Source organism: Giraffa tippelskirchi, chromosome 9 (genome assembly GCF_054371585.1).
Source record: "Giraffa tippelskirchi isolate mGirTip1 chromosome 9, T2T-mGirTip1v1.2.pri, whole genome shotgun sequence".
In the NCBI taxonomy this organism is placed as follows: Eukaryota; Metazoa; Chordata; class Mammalia; order Artiodactyla; family Giraffidae; genus Giraffa; species Giraffa tippelskirchi.
Window position 1 is genome coordinate 126,403,337 of NC_137283.1, and position 14,956 is coordinate 126,418,292.

A 14,956-nucleotide genomic window follows, 5' to 3' on the forward strand; every position below is an offset into this window, starting at 1 on the left:
TATTAAAAAAAAAAAAAAACTGTCCTAAAAAAAAAAAAGAAAAAACAACAACAAAAAAACCCTGTCCTCTAAAGTTAAACAATGTTATGCTTAATTTTTAGACCATTTAGAAGACAGCAGAGCATGGTGATAAAACAGCAGAGGCCCTTATGTTAGACCATCTTGGTGAAGCCCCAGTGACTGCATTTACCAGCTCCGTGACTTTAGAAGAGTTATTTGACTCCTCTCTGCCTTGTTTTCGTTATATGTAAAGTGAGAATTTTACATATTCAGAGAAAGAAGTAAGTGAGCTCTTTACTATCCAGTAGCTAACAAATGATATTCAGTAAATGTCAGTTTCATCATTATTAGTTTTTCAGTTTCTTTCTCTCTTCTGTCCTCTATTTGGAGTTAAAGTCATTTACTTCTTTCTTTTAAAAAATACCTATCTTGATTATAGAGTTAATATATATTAGTAGAAGATTCAAGGGATATATAAAAAGATAAAAAAGAGGAAATAGAAATTACCCACTAATCCCAGGCCCAAAAGATATAACAGTTTTGAAAATGACTCTCAAGAAATCTAGTTACTAGCATTTCTGAGAAGTGTTTGAAACTTCCATTATTTGGTTTTATGAAAAGAAAAATCTCCTTTCTAAGGTACTGTTTCTCTTCCTTAGACTGCCTCAGTACAACTCTGTACGAGTAGATGAACTTTTATTCACCATTTACAGCTTTCTTTGCCAAAAGAAATCAACGCATGATCCTCAATATCCACTCAGTTGCCCCTCTGCTTCAGAGGAATCCATCATTATATTTTCCTATCTCCATGTCATCTGAGGAATAGGGACAGTGAGAGCTTGACAGGGCTCCTGGCCCATGTGTTTAACTTGGGGACACTAAAGCCCTGGATGAACATGTGACGTGCTGGAGGGCCTCCGTGGGGCTGGGATTAGAAGCTGGAGCCCCTGATGTGCTCTCCCTCCCCGCACATGGTACAGCTGTGCAAGGCTGGACTCAGAAAGTCTGCCCTCGGTGTGGGTGGTTTCCCACGCCTGAAACCACCGGGTCTGTGTGGGAGAAGCTGTTTTTAAAAAATAATGCACAATCTTTGAACCCGGAAGAGGAGAGCTTGGGAGGAGAGATCTGATAGAAGCTGGTGGGCCCTCCTTCTCAGAAAAGGCAGGAAGAGGCCCTGAGGCTGAGGAAGGACATTTGCTAGAAAACACAGTGTTACAAAATAACAGGGTAAAACCCACAGAACCACAGAAAGGAGTATACAAATTCATACTGGGTGGTGTGTGTTCAAAGCTAGATTGGTAATATATCTTTGAAGGAAACTCTAGTTTTATTCTATTTTTTTAATTTTTAGTAAGAAAACCTACAAGGTCATCTTATTTGAAAATCTTATTAAGTAGGTGCTTCTTCCTCTAAAGTGAATACTGAAGGTCTAGATTTCTGTCAGGCATAAATCCTTTTAGAAAGATTTTCAGTACTGATTATTTCAATATGAATAAAAGTGAAATATTTAGGATCATGTACAGAAAATTAAATGAGACATTTCCTCTGTGACTTCTATTTGGTCTTTTTAAGGAAAAGGCCACAACACTTTAGTAGTGTGTTTATATTTAGACAGTCAAAATTAACTAAGAGCATGCAAAGTGTTTGTCTTGAAATAAACCTTTAGTACCTATTTATTTATTTATTTGTTAACTTTTAAAATTTCTTTATTTATTTGGCTGTGTTGGGTCTTAGTTATGGCATTCTGGATCTTTGCTGCATCGTGCAGATCTTTCATTGTGCTGTGGGTGAAGATGTGACATAAACTAGTTAGAACCTATTAGACCCAAGATGGTGAAAGATTTATTTCCAGTGGACCTTGGGCCTCATTATATGCTCATTGCAATACATCAGCTAAATGACCCAGCAACAAGGGCCATGACAGTTTTGAAGTCAACCAGAGAAGTCCAAAAAGGGGGCAGTGGCCCAATTCCTGGAAACCCTCTCCCCTTCCCCAGATAATTGTAATAATCCTCTTACTCATTAGCCTATGAAATTACCCAGCCCATAAAAACTAATCATGCCATATTTTGGGATCTCTCACCTTCCAAGACGGCTCACACTCTGTCTATGGAGTGTGACTCTCAATACATCAATTTCTCGCCTATCACTTTGCCTTTTGCTGAATTCCTTCTGCACTGAAACATAAAGAACATGAGTTTCATTAAGTCCTGAGACCAGGTGTGCAATTTCAGCTGGGAGATTGTGGGCTCAAGTCTCCTCCTAAGCCAGAAGTTGTGGGTTCAAGTCCCAATCTTAAGTATGCAGTCTTAGCATGAGAGAAAGGGAGAGATCAAGGTGAATCCAAATGTTTGGACTGAGCAACTGATAAGCCAATCACTGAGATGGAGGAAACTGCAAGAGGCACAAATCTGGGGGGTTGGGAATTGGGTATTCTGTTTTGGATATACACATTTAATAGGCCTGAGAAGCATCCATTGGCAATTTTCAAGCAGGCAATTGAATATGAATCTGGAGGTCAAAGGAGAGCTCTGGCTTGAGATGTATATTTAGGAGTCACCAGCATACTAGTAGTATTTAAAACTACAGGCTGCTTAAGATTATCTAGGGGTACAGCAAGAGGAGGTAAAATGTTCTGAGTACTCAGCTCTGAGGCACTGCATCCACAGAGGAGGAATTAGCAGAGAAGACAGAAAGGGCAGCCAGTGAGATAGAGTGGCAATAAGAGCAAGTGATGTCTTGGAAGCCAAGGGAAAAAAGTGTTTTGGGGAGCAGAGAAAGATCAGCTGTGGAAATGCTGGTTTGACTGTTGAAGTTAACAACATGGACCTCACAGGCGATCATGACAAAAGCAATGAAAAGTTGATTAGAGGAGATTCCAAAGAGAATGGTAAGAGACAAATCGGAGACAGCATGCACTGACAATGTACATTTTCAAGTTTTGTTAAAAGGGAAGCAGATAGATGGGGTAGCAGCCAGTAAAGCGAAAGTGTTAGTTGCTCAGTTGTGTCCGACCCTTTGCAACCCCATGGACCGTAACTCACCAAGCTCCTCTGTCCATGGAATCCTCCAGGCAAGAATACTGGAGTGGGTTGCCATTCCCTTCTCCAGGCAATCTTCCTGATTCAGGGATCAAACCCTGGTCTCCTGCATTGCAGGTGGATTCTTTACCATCTGAGCCACCAGAAGGGGGATTAAAGTGAAATTGAGAGGTAAATATTGTTATGTGCTAAGATGAGGATATTTTAGGACGTATTGATAGACTGAGGAGAATGATCTAGTAGAGAGGAAAATTTGAGTATGCAAGGGAGAGAGGAATAATTTCTGAAGCCATGTCTTTGAGTAGGTGAGAGAATAGTGGGTCTAGTACCCAAGTGGAGACAATGATATTGAACAGGGAGCTTGGATAGTTTATCTATGACAACATGTGATAAAGTAGAGGATAAGGCAGATGTGATCATGGGAACTCCCAGAAGATTTTTTTCTGGTTGCTTCTCTTTTCTTAAGGAACTGGGAGGTAAGGTCATCCATGTGAGGTTTAGGAGAGCAAGGAAGGTGTGAAACAGCTACCTTGGAGAGTGGAAGAGTGAACGATGGAAGACAATGGGATAGGGTTGCCAGGTAGCACTAAGGGGACACCTGAGGTTAGTGGTCATAATTTAACGTGAACCACTCCACACAGTTGGTTGTCTCCTCCAACCACATTCAGCTGCACTGGTGCAAAGGTGGAGCTGATGGACAGTTGGTTTTACCATGGGTTAGGCTTTTACCAGGCAAGTTTGCTGAAGGGAGAGGTGTAGGGAGTAACAAGTCATGGATGGAAGATAGTTCAGGACAGACATGATGATGTTATGGACAATTAAATAGTTTGAGGATTGATGGATTATGGATCCCAGACAAAGAAAGAATTTCTGAAGTCAGAGCTGCAAAGACTGGAGGCAGTGGTCAGAGAGTGGTTTGCTTAAGACAGATTTTGAAAGCAACTCCTGGAAGAGCTGACTATAGAACCATAGAATTCAGAAGCTCTGCAGACTAATTCTTCAATTTCAGAGTATGAGGTGTTCATAACTAAAATTTTGGTATGTGCTGTAGTAATAGTTTGTGAAGAGAGGGGAAAAGGAGACAGTAATGAAGATGCCTTTGACAGAAGCAAATGAGCATAAAGGAAATAAAGCCAGAATCTAGGTCACAGAGGTCCATGTGGGAAAGGGAAAAACTGGAAAAAGATTTGTCCCACACTTCAAGGTCATAGTGATTGATGTAGGCAGGTGAAGGGAATTGGAATCAATGTTAAAGCAAAAATAGAAATACGTGACGCTGTTGATCCACAAGGGGACTTTGCACAGTTGTTGTCAAGAATTGTTGAAATGCTTGATTTCAAAGCACTTACTAGTGACATCAAGAGTTGTTTGGTCACTGGTTGCCATGTGTGATAATGAGGCCAATTGGAAGGCCTCATTAGTTCTCTCCCTACTCACTGGTCATTTACTTCAGGGAAGATCAAGTAACAGTGAAACCACAGGATGAGTCGGAACAATAAACCACATTATCTGGACACACTATCTTCAAACACAGGTATCTGAAAGGACAGGCGAGAGACCTCTGGCCACTCAAAGAAAACTAAATAAAAGTTTAGTCAGTAACTTAGATGACAGACTTTTCTGTGGCTTATCATTTACTCTTGAAAATTATCATCTATTGAAAGATTCAAATGAAAAATAAGCTCAAAAATGAATTCTTGGGAGTTCCCTGAGAGGTCCAGTGATTAGGACATAGTGCTTCCACTGCCATAGCCCTGCGTTCAATCCCTGGTCAGGGATCTCACCCACAAGCCATCTGGTATGGCCAAAAAACCCAAAGAATTCTTAATGTGATGATTGCATAACTCTGTAAAAATATTAAAATTCATTGCATTGTATACTTAAAATGGGTAAATTTCATGAAATATAAAATTATACCTAAAAAACCTTAAAAAAACTGAATTCATATTTATTAAATATTATAATGACATTTGAAAATTTAATTCAGGGTTGAGCTCAAAGTCATACTGACTGTTGATTTATTAAATTATTAAATAAAGTAGCCAACCAGGGTATAGCTCTAAAAAAAGGAAAATCCACTGGAAAAGAATTAGGTCACTTACTATGTGTTTCTAGTACTAGTTAATACAAACCAGCAGTGACACTGTAACATTGCCCAGGATAATAACCAGAGTTTGTGTAAGGCTCCAGAAAATTCTTTCCTTGCAACACTTCTTGGCTAGCTTGCTCTTGCTCTTCCTGGTAATGTCCAGCCCACGTTGTCCCTGGGCTGGACTTCTCCTTAACCTTTCTTTGCTTGCCCCTTGGATGTATTTCACTGCCTGGAGTGTAATTATTGTTTATACTGAAGTTGGAAGTTAGCTAGAAGACACTAGCAGATTTTGCTGACAGGAAAAAGACCAAGTAGGAACTTGCATGTAAAGCAGCCTGCTAGTTAGTCATCATTCTCACCAATAAAACAACGTATCTGGAAGGTGACCAGTGAAACTCCATAATTGGAATGAGCATCTGGCCTGGTTCCTGTGGACTTGGAAAGCCTGTAGTTCATACCGAAGTGTACAGAGGAGGGGCCGCTGCCTCATGATCTCTTCACAGCTGTTATTTTGTAATAATTATTCATGGCAGTGAGCTGTCACTGAATATTCCAGGCATATGCCTGTGTTATGAAACAACATTTGATGTTTACCGCCATGGTGAAATGCTTAGAACACCCAGCAGTGGTAGGAGAACTGAAAGTCCCCAGTCAGAAGGGCTCCTTTTGGGAATAATTAAAACGTGTCAAGTCCTGCCTCTTTGCCTTTCCTCTTGTGATTCTCCCTAATCTGCTGCCCCGTTCACCTGCCCACACCCATTCCCCAAGCCTTCGTGGAGCACCAGTTCAAAGACAGTCTTTCCTAAGTTCTCACCCAGGTTCTTCCCCATCTGTATGATTTAGGGAAGTTCTTTTACCTTCTTCAGAAAATAGGACAATATTTTGCAAGGTGGTGGTTTGACACTAGATGTTCAATAAAAATTAATATCTCTCCTGACTGTTTTAGGAGAGTAAAAATTATGTCACTTTCCTCTGAATGAAATGTACTTCACAAGACAGTGCTTTATTATAATCTACCTTGTATTTTTGCTCACTATTTCATGGACACTATTTATCTTATACCCACAGTGAGCCTCAACCCTCCCAGGGAGATAGAAAAACTTTTACTCTTTTCTGAAGTCCTCTTGAAATGTCTACTTAGTCACAGAGCAAGATCACGCAGGTTTGGGCTAGGCTGTGGTTGGTGGGCAGTTTTCTTTGTTGATATCACTGTTTTCAGTTCAGTTAGGTTGTGGTAATAAGATCAGACCAGGTGGCTAGGATGTAGGGACTCTGTGATTGGGCTGTTGGACCTGAGTCAGTGGCAGACCACTGAGGAGGGTTATCTCTTGGCAGCATAGGAGTGCAGTTTCTCAGTAAGTAGAAAGCTCTCAATGACTTTTATTAATCCAAATAGAAGACTTTTCATACCATCTAATATGTGAAACTTCTACTGTTCTCGATTTGTGCTCAGTCGCTCAGTCCTGTCCAACTCTTTGTGACCCTAAGGACTATAGCCCACCAGGCTCCTCTGTCCATGGGATTCTCCAGGAAGAATACTGGAGAAGGTTGCCACTTCCTCCTCCAAGGGATCTTCCCAACCCAGAGATCGAATCCCAGTCTCTTGTGTCTCCTGAATTGGCAGATGGATTCTTTACCACTGCACCACCTGGGAAGCCCCTTCTTAATTTGCTGACACCCAGTAGCCATGCCAGAATCTTGAGACATGCTTAAATCTGCCCTCTTTACCTCCCTCACACCCATATGGATATTGTCAGCAAAACCCAGTTGATTCTACCTCTTCCATGACTCTTCTGATTGGCCTTCCTGTCCTCCCAGGCTACAATGTAGGCTCCCATCGGCTCTTACCTGGATCTTTAGAATAACTTTGTTACTAAATTCACACCTCTGTAATTTTCTTCCAAAATGCTGCCACCAGTGATCTTTCTCAAACAGCCATCAAATCAGGTTATCTTCCTTTGTAAAATCTTATGAGGATTTGCCACTATTGACAGAAAAAATATTCCACACTCGCTCTCCCATGGAGTCTATCACCTTGAATCTCTGTCTCCCTTACAATCTTTATTCTCCATCATTCTTCCCTTCACATGCTCACCTCAGTTATAGTTTGCAGGTACTGTGTTCTTTCACGCTTCTCGGCCTTTAAATATACCGTTTTCTTGTCCTGGAATGCCCTCTCTTTCATTTCTTTGACAGCATCACGCTTTGGAACAGAGGCTCTGGGCAGACACCTTCATTTGAATCCTGACTCCTCTGCTTGCCAGCTTAGATGCTGGGCAAGTTATTTTAAAATACTTTATATTATTTTATATAGTAAGGGGACTTCACAGATGTTAAGTTGAGGATTTTGAGCTGGGTAAGTATCCTGGTTTATCCAGGTGGGTCTGAAGTAATCACAAGGGGCCTTATAAGAGGAAGACAGGATGGTCATAGAGAGGAGGAGAAGGCAGTGTGATGATGAGAGCAGAGACTGCAGTGAGGCAGCAGTGAGCCAAAGTTGCTGGCAGCCTTGAAAAGCTGGGAGAAATGAGGAACAAATTCTCCTCTGGAGCCTCCAGAAAGAACCAGCCCTGTCAAACACATTTATTTTTAACCTTTAGAACTCATTTCTGACTTCTGATCTCCAGAACTGTAAAAGAATACATTGGTGTTGAATTAAGCCACTAAGTGTGTGTTAAACTGCTACAGCATTAATAGGAGATGGAGTGAATTTCACAACATTTATGTATCTATATCTGTATATAATTTTTAATTCATATGTTTCCCCATTAAGCTGTTTCGGTGTGTTTCTTAGGGTCTGATTTTTTTTTTCTTCTTTGTGATGAATGTGAACAAATCCTTACTTCAAATTGTGTTTATTTCAGGAGGGTGAAGCCTTAGGTACCAAACTCTACAATAGACAGAGACAAAACCCGTTCAATATGGCCCTCTCTGCCAAGGAAAAATCAAGGTGCTCTTTCTTCTTATTAATATTTTAAAAACACCCCCTAGTCCCATGTCTACATACCCAGCACCATGCTTGGCACATTCTTAAACTCTTATAAATATTTGATGAAGGAAAGATTATGGTATCAAGTGTGATTTTTTTGGATTGGATTCAGTTCACACCAGAATGGAGGCACAAGTTGTGAACTCTCCAATAGGGTTCTGTCTCTGGCAAGCACAGGTCTGCGAGATATGTCGGAGCAATGACTGAAACAGGTCTGGAGATTATTGTAGAAAAAGAGAGGTGACTATAATTAAAGGAGTGCCTGGTCCTGGAATATTTTACATGATAAATATTTCATAGGATTTTGGTCTATCTAGCATAAGATAGAGCTAGAAAAAAACCCAGAGAAGGATGTTAAAGATGATCAAGGGCAGAAAGAATTAGGTAGGTATGGTAGTAAAAATAAAAAAGATTCTACTTGAAAAAAATTTAAAGTCTTAAATTCACAAAGAATAATCACAGATTACTTTCTCAAATCTGAAAAAAAAAAAATAGAAATAGAAGTAAGCCAGAAAGAAAAACAACAATACAGTATACTAATGCATATAAATGGAATTTGAAAGATGGTAACGATAACCCTATATGTGAGACAGAATAAGAGACACAGATGCATAGAACAATTTTATGGACTCTGAGGGAGAAGGTGAGGGTGGGACGTTCTGGGAGAATAGCATTGAAACATGTATATTATCATATGTGAAACAGAACACCATTCCATGTTCGATGCATGAGACAAAGGCTCAGGGCCGGGGCAATGGGATGACCCAGAGGGATGGGATGGGGAGGGAGGTGGGTGAGGGGTCCAGGAAGGGGAACACATGTAAACTCATGGCTGATTCATGTCAATGTATGGCAAAAACTATTACAATATTGTAAAGTAATTAGCCCCCAACTAAAATAAATAAATTTATTAAAAAAAAAATAGAAATAGGTAACATTTCTTAAGCTTGAAAATCCTTCTAATAAAAACAAAAGGGAAATACCTCTTCATATAGCATGCATGAAAATATAGAATTCATTACTCTGAAAGGCTGTGCCTACCAGAAGTGTAAATACTGCAGACAGCTGAACTAGGGGTCAAGCCAGGCAGCAGTGGCCTGAACTACCTCTAAGAGACACAAATCATTGCTGAATACATTAGATTGTGGTGTCTCTGTTAATTCAGGTTTTCCAAATACAGCTTTTTACAATTTTACACTTGTAAATTGCCTGTCTCTGTTAAAATAGACAGTGCCCTTGGGTGGAATTTAAAGAGAAAAACAAGAAAAATCTCACCATTTGGGTTGATGTCTTGTGAAATGCTTTTGAATTATACATATAAGTAGCCTCATCAACTAAACTTTTGGATCGAATAGAATGAATGGCCTTAGTGCTATTTACCGTAAGGGAATGATTTATTTTCTCATGCACATTTTAATCTTTTTAATATAACTTACACAAAATTATCTAGTGCAAAAAGTCACAAAAGGAAACTATAGAGAGAATAGGACCACAGAAAAGTGAAAATTGTTGTACAGATTGTTTTGAGGACATTTAACATATGATTTTGGTATAGGGTAGGGATGTGATTTTATTTTCCAAATGACTAGACAATTGTCTCAATACTATTTATTTATTTATTTAAAATATATTTATTTATTTATTTGGCTATGCTGGGTCTTAATTGTAATACTCGGGATCTTCAATATTTGTTGTTACGTGCGCAAGTTCTTTAGTTGCGACAAGCAAACTCTTAGTTGCTACATGTGGGATCTAGTTCCTTGACCAGGGATCAAACCCAGGCCCCCTGCATTGGAAGCACAGAGTTTTAGCCACTGAAACCACCAGGGAAATCCCTCAATACTATTCATTAAACACTTTATTTTTCTCTTCTCTGATGGCTCAGACAGTAAAGAATCTGCTTGCAATTTGGGAGACCCAGGTTTGATCAGGTCAGGAAGATTCTCTGGAGAAGGGAATGGCAACCCACTGCAGTATTCTTGCCTGGAGAATCCCATGGACACAGGAGCCTGGCAAGTTACAGTCCATGGGGTCACAAAGAGTTGGACATGACTGAGCAACTAACACTTTCACTTTATCTTTTCTATAATGTTTTAAATACCATTTTGTTATATACTAAATTACCACATCAATGGAAGTTCTTCAGGTTATATGTAGAAGTGAATTTGAAACCAGTGGGAGGAGGAAGTCCATGACAAGAACGGGATTGGCTCCGAAACTGTCAGGCCACGGGAGTTTCCAGCAAGGAAAGGATGGGGACTTCCTAAAGCTAGCTCTGTACTTTTTGACATTAGGCAAATAAATTGGCAGCTAAATACTCTACATTCTATTAGTATGAATTGATTGAACACTGATTAGTCCATTTCAGTTTTTTCTTTCTAGAAGATATAAAACAATATTACCCCCTTTGGTGCAGAAAATAAGGTTGGGATATTTATTCTCCAGCTCCCTTCCTGCGATACCCCTAAGACTACTGGTATCACAACTCCTCTCTCTTGGATTCTGGTAACCTCCTTCTCCTCCTGCTCTTTTGGACCTTTACTGCTATTAGCCCTGGGTCCTTGCAGGACCCCTATATCTCTCCCACATCTTCAAAATAGGCTGGTGATATGCTGGTAGATAGCTGGGGGTGTGCGAGAGCCTTAACTTGCAGCACCTGCCAACTGCTGCGGTGTGAATATTCCTATCATGGCCCATCTCAAGCTACCAGTGTGAAGTCACTGAACACAGAGTTGGGAGAAAATGCTAAGAGGCGGCTTTTATAAACTGTTATGAGCCAGCTCCAGCACAGCATTCACTGAGATGGTCCTCTTATAAATGAATTCTTTCTAAATTATAGAGTGTGCCATCTGATTCCTATTGGGCCCCAGACTGATTCTGAAACCATCCTGGACCATTGAATGTTTAATCAGAGAGAAAAGAGCTCTCTTTTCTATAGGACTTAAATCTGGGAGGACGTGAAACTAGAGCTTCAGAAGCTGAGAGCAAAGGCAACCAAGAGGAAGCCAGAGCTAAGAGACGGAGGTAGACAAACCCTGGCCATACCATCTCAGCCCGGGATTCTACCGGTGTGAGGCCTTTACCAAGGCCACAAAAGCAGAACCCAGAACCAAGGTCACCTCAAAAGCTGACAGAGCCCCTTTGTAACCTTGCCAAAAGGCCCCCTGATCATCACCAGCAGGCTTCCTGACCCATATTAGGCAAAAATGCCCACCTCAGTAGTCACCCTATAGTGCCCTAACCAATCACCTAACGCCAACCTTCCAGCAGGAATTTTCTTTGTCTGGAAGTTCTAAAAATTGGCTACTAACCCATTAAAAGTATCGACTTTTCCTGGTCTGTCAGGAGGTTGGCCTGCCTGTGCTTGCAGTGCTCACTTTATCTCTGCTCTTTGTTCTTAATAAATTCACTCTCTTCTGAAATAGTCTGTGTTTGAAAATTCTTTTCCAACTCGTTCTCAGATTGCCTCAACAGATATGGCCATACTTGCTAAAACTTATTTATTTATGTGACTGCACCAGATCTTAGTTGTGGCATATGGGATCTTTAGTTGTGGCATATGGGATCTAGTTCCATGACCAGGGATCTAACCCAGGCCCCCTGCATTGGGAGGGTGGAGTCTCAGCCACTGGGCCACCAGGGAAGTCCCAATACAGCCATACTTGAAGTGAACTGTGCCCTGGCCTTTTCAGGACCATGAACTAATAAATTTTCAGGACCATGAACTAAGAAATTCTCTCTCTCTCCCCCTCTCTTTTTCTATTGATTCCTTTTTTTGTTTGTTTTGCTTATATTTTTGCTTAAGCCAGTATCTCTTGGAATTTTACCAATTGCACATGGAAGATAGCTAAGAAATATACAATGGCATGGTGTGGTCTGGCCCTTTGCTGCCATAAGCACCCTCCCCTGGCTTTCTGTACTCCAGCTTCACTGGTTTTCTCTCAGTCACTTAGAAGCTCCTTTGCTCCTCTGCTGTAATTGCTTTGAGGGTACCATTGCCCCTGCCTGGAACAGTCTTCCACCCTCTTTGCCCAGTTAGCTCCTACTCATCTTCCAGATTCCTGACTGGTGTCACTCTGGTAGTTTGTTTCAACGTGGCTCCTGGTGAATTATACTTTCCAGTATTCGTCTCCTTTTGTATTCTCCTCCCCCTTGACTCTGGGTTGGTGCTGTGACTGCTATAAGCAACAGAATTCAGTACCAGATGGGGTTGTGCCAGTCCCGAGGCTAACCTTTAAGAAAAGCTGGCAACTTCTACTTTTGTGCTCTTGGAAGACTTGGGCCAGTGTAACAAAGGTCTGATTCCCCTGCTGGAGAGACCAAATGGAGAGGCTCCTCCTGAGAACCCTAGCTGTGTCCCAGCCTATGTGCCAGCTGCATGCAGCTGCGTGAGTGGCCCCTGACAAGACCAGCAGGGCAATGAACCAGCTCCACCCAAATCACAAAGTTGTGAGCAAGTAGAATAAAAGGCTCCTCTTCTTCAGGATGGTTGCTTTTAGTCATTACATTTTGGGGTAGCTAGTTGTGCAACAATGGATAACTGAGTCATCTGAAGAAAATGCCTCCAAAACAAGAAAAGAAAATTCCTCCAACATTCCTAGACCAAGTTAATCCCCAGTTAGACATTATCAGAGTACCATGCACATGGCCTTCATGACACTCAGCGTATTTTGTAGTGATATATTTACAAGAATGACTTTTTTTTTGGTGTTTCTTCCCTTTGATAAATTCAGGATTATTGACTGTCCCACCCCCCACCCTGGGGAAAGAAACAGCAACCCGCTGCAGTTTTCTTGCCTTGGAAATTCCATAGACAGAGGAGCCTGGTGGGCTACAGTCCATGGGGTCTCAAAGAGTCGGACATGACTGAATGACTAAGCAACAACAACAAAGGATCATTTACCCAACTTCAAGACATCAGTCCTTGTAATCATGGTCAACCACCTCGGTCTGCCCATCCCAGGGCCTGGTTCTCTGCTTTTATTTGTGCTGAATCTGCCACTGATCCTCTGAATGTAGGTTCAGTAGAAGTTTTTACATAAAAGTTTAGCACAGCAAAGATTCCATAATCCTCTCCTCCACTCCATTCATGATTTTACTCTCAAGTGTTATGCACCATTAATAGGGAAACTAGACTAAAAACAACTCATGGTTTACAGGTTTACAGTATTCAGATTTACATAGCAGTTTCTTCCAAATTATACGCAGGGGAATAAATCAGTGACTAACATCGACACACTCATCAAGTACAGAGCTTTCCAATTCTAAAGGATTTTGCTGGTGAGTCATTAAGTTAAAAAAGGAAATCCATATCGGTAATAAATCTCTGTAGATGTACTCCATGTTCTTTTGAAAATTGATTGTTTCTAGGTGGCTACTTCAACTAACATTATCCAAAAGATAGAGTTCTGTTAGAACATAGAATGATGCTTTCTGAGAAGTCATTTCTATTTTTATTGTTTAAAGTTGAGACCTGGGTTCAATCCCTGGGTTGGGAAGATCCCCTGGAGAAGGGAAAGTCTACCTGCTCCAGTATTCTGGCCTGGAAAATTCCATGGACTATATAGTTCATGGGGTTGTAAAGAGTAGGACACGACTGAGCTTCTAAAATAGAAAAAAGAAAAGAAAGTTGAGACAGGAGATTTATCATGGAGTATGCTTCCAAAGGAGCAGAACTTTCAGTAAATTTATTCGGCGTTATTTTCATTAAAAAAAAATATTATAGATCATAAACCTCTGCCAGATTGGACATTTGGGTTGCTGTGTTTGTGGGGAGAGGGCATAGGGAGGCCTAAACATTAAGCAGCTTAGAACTGACTCTCCTGGCATTCCAAAATTTCAACCATGGTGACTGAAGGTAAATGAGGATTCCCCTAACCCATCCGCTCGCTCAAGTGCTCCATCAGCCTCCACAGATCTCACAACAAAGACCGAGCTGCCACCTTCTCTCTTTTGCTGTTGACTTTGCTCTAGTTCAGGCCTGTGGAATTTTGTGGTGGCCTCATAAGTGGTTTTACTGCCTTCGGTCTCTTCTTCACCCTGTGAGTGTGTGCTGAGTCAGTTCAGTCATGTCAGACTCTTTGTGACCCTATGGACTGTAGCCCACCAGGCTCCTCTGTCCATGGGATTCTCCAGGCAAGAATACTGGAGTGGGTTGCCATGTCCTCCTCCAGGGGATCTTCCCAACGAGGGACTGAACCCCCATTTCTTATGTCTCCTACGTTGGCAGGTGAGTTCTTTACCACTAGCACTGCCTTCACCCCCTCTACCTCCGATTCCATTTCTGGATTCACCCCACTGCTGGGGTGATTGGCCACTCCCTTTCATAAAACCCTTCCAGGACTCACCATTCTCTGCTGCTAAGGTCTTTAACTCATGGTCCACAGATATTAGGCATATAAGGGGCCAGGAACCCTTTGAAGATGTGCAGACAACTGACATGATTATGTCCATTCCTTAGGAGAGGGTATATAGCCTTCATAACAGTCTTGAAAAGGTCTGTGGCTCCCCAAAAGGGAAGAACTACTGGCCTATAGGAGACAAGCAAATTCCTTGACAAGTAGTGTGATTGTTGGAAGGGTGATGGAGGTGGTGAAAAAATACTCTAAACACCACAGGCAAAAGGTATGATTTCCAACCTGGTAAATGTTGTGCTTAACAAAACAAGACTTGGGTGGGAGGAGAGATAAATTAGGAGTTTGGGATTAACATATACACACTGCCATATATAACATAGATAACCAACAAGGACCTACTATATAGTAAAGGGAACTCTACTCAATATTTTGTAATAGTATATAAGGGAAAAGAATATGAAAAAGAATATATTTATAG